The following is an 897-nucleotide window of genomic DNA, read 5'->3' as shown; positions in this document are numbered from 1 at the left end:
TTTTCAATTAAGGTTGCATTTCTCATTCTAGAGAACTAGCCGTGTTTCCACAGACGCTATCTCACAGTATCCAGAGTCTCTGTTTTCACCTCTATCCAAACTCTTTTCAGAATCAAGTTCCTACTTGGAATGAAATTTTAAAAGATAACTCACACACAAAGTGCTACAAATTTTTGTTAGAAAACTGCCTTTTTCCCCTAAACCATTCATCAAAGACGGGTACTTTAGCATGGCTAACATCCATTCAAAATCAATGTTTTGAAAATCTTTTAAAATCTCTATCTGTACTGCCGAGGAATCATGAGAAGCTTAACGAAATCCTTTTATGGAAACTTTGTTGAACATAACAAACTTTACTTTGATATTCATAAACTGAAATTGTACATGCTTACAAACTATATTTACATACCTTTGGTACTCACCTTATGAAGTTTAGAACTCCATAAGTGATTACCTTATTACACGCTTTCCTATCTTCAAGCTATCTAATATTTTTCTGAATACAAGTAGTGTAATCAGATTACAAAAGATTTCTCTCAAATGTGTTTAAGAGAAGTTATTTCAAGGTATTTCGAGATATCTTCCTTCTTCCTTCATGTCCCCTTTTATAGGAGAGTTTGGAATCTTATCTTGGACAGGTGTCTTCCACTTTCTTTGTTAGGTAGCAAGGCATCTTATCTCCACCGAATTCTTCATTGTCTTCTTGCTATGTGGACCTCTCTTTTGAAGATTATGTGCCTTATCTTTTGAGTTTGTCTGCCACTTGTGTTAATTAGTGGGTAAGTGGTCACAATAATGGAGACTTTCTAATATTATTTCTTGTCTTTTAGTAGCCACAGTTTTTCTTTAATAAATTTCATTATTAAAGTAGTGATAAAGGGCTACTTCAATCACCAT

This window comes from Olea europaea, unplaced genomic scaffold, assembly GCF_002742605.1.
Source record: "Olea europaea var. sylvestris unplaced genomic scaffold, O_europaea_v1 scaffold894, whole genome shotgun sequence".
In the NCBI taxonomy this organism is placed as follows: domain Eukaryota; kingdom Viridiplantae; phylum Streptophyta; class Magnoliopsida; order Lamiales; family Oleaceae; genus Olea; species Olea europaea.
Note: the sequence above shows the minus strand (reverse complement) of the source record.